This window comes from Lathyrus oleraceus, chromosome 6 (assembly GCF_024323335.1).
Source record: "Lathyrus oleraceus cultivar Zhongwan6 chromosome 6, CAAS_Psat_ZW6_1.0, whole genome shotgun sequence".
NCBI classification, from domain to species: Eukaryota; Viridiplantae; Streptophyta; class Magnoliopsida; order Fabales; family Fabaceae; genus Lathyrus; species Lathyrus oleraceus.
In genome coordinates, this window is record NC_066584.1 from 72,321,805 (window position 1) to 72,323,404 (window position 1,600).

A 1,600-nucleotide genomic window follows, 5' to 3' on the forward strand; every position below is an offset into this window, starting at 1 on the left:
GATGTCTCATTCTTTGAAGATTGTCTTTTTTTTGTTGAGTCTTATTCTACATTGCTAGTGTGTGAGTTAGATGTTTCTTTCTTAACTTATACCATTACCACTATATTCATCCAACTCCTACTGCAGTAGGTTTCAAGTTCTTTGAGCACACATATTCTCTTCGTCTCCAGGTTTCAAGAGAGAATGTCACAGAAGATACTCAACCTCTACCCCCTAAATGCCTGCATATTCTGCAAATAACATTCCAATTGCCTTACGCAAAGGTAAATGTACTTGTACTTATCCTATTTCCTCTTATGTGTCTTCTTGTCTTTTGTCATCTACTTCTAATTCCTTTGTTGTGCTAGCATATGTTCTATATTTATTCCTAAATCTATTTTAGATGCTATTAATCGTGATGGTTGGAGATAACCTATGGAGGAGGAAGTGAAGGCTCTTAAGCATAATGATATTTGGGATTTAGTTTCTATTTTGCAAGAAAGCAAGTTATTAGGTACTAATGGGTGTATACTATCAAGATGAATCAATATGAATTTGTGGCCCGCTTAAAAGAACAACTAGTTTCTAAAGGATATTTCCAAACATATAGAGTTGACTATACTGATACTTTTTCTCCCGTGGCTAAACTTTCATTTATTCGTATTATTATATCTCTTACTGCCAAGCACCACGAGCCCTTATTTCAATTAGATGTGAAAAATGCTTTCTTGCATGGTGATTTACAAAATGAGGTGAATATGGAGTAACCACACTGTTTTGTTGCTCAGTGGGAGAATGTACAGGTGTGTCATTTAAAGAAATCATTTTATGACTTGAAACAATCACCTAGCTATTGGTTTGGGAGATCCAATGAAGTGATTTTGGCATTTGGAATGAAACGATGTCAGAGTAATCATACAATATCTTTTAATAAAAGGAAATGTGGAAATATTTTAATTGTTGTGTATGTTGATGATATTGTAATTATATGAAGTGATAACAAATGAATTGAAAAATTGAAGGCTTTCCTCCAAAACAAGTTTCATACCAAAGATTTGGGAGTCTTGAAGTACTTCTTGGACATTGAAGTTATGTATTAAAAGAATGGAATTTTCCTTTCATAAAGAAAATATGTTATGGATATATTAAGTGAAACTGGTATGATTGGATCCAAACCATATGAGACTCCCATGGGGTCTGGAGTTAAGCTGATAGTGGATGGAACACCTTTATCTGATCTATAAAAGTATAGAAAATTGGTGTAAAAATTGAATTACTTAACTGTTACGAGACCTCGTATTCCTTTTCGTATAAGTGTTGTAAGTCAATTTACGTCTTCCCTTAGTGATACTCATTGAGAAGCACTAGTCCACATCGTTAAATATATGAAGATAGCTCCAAGAAAGGAAATTGTGTACCAAGATCACGGACATATGCATGTGGAAGCTTTTTCTAATTTTGATTGGGCCGAATGTCTAATGGATCAGAATTCTACCACATAATAGTGTATTTCTTTTAGGTGATTTGATATCGTGGAAAAGTAAGAAACATAATGGAGTAGCAAGATCAAGTGTAGAAGAAAAATATAAGGTTATGCCTCAAACGACTTGAGTAAAACAAA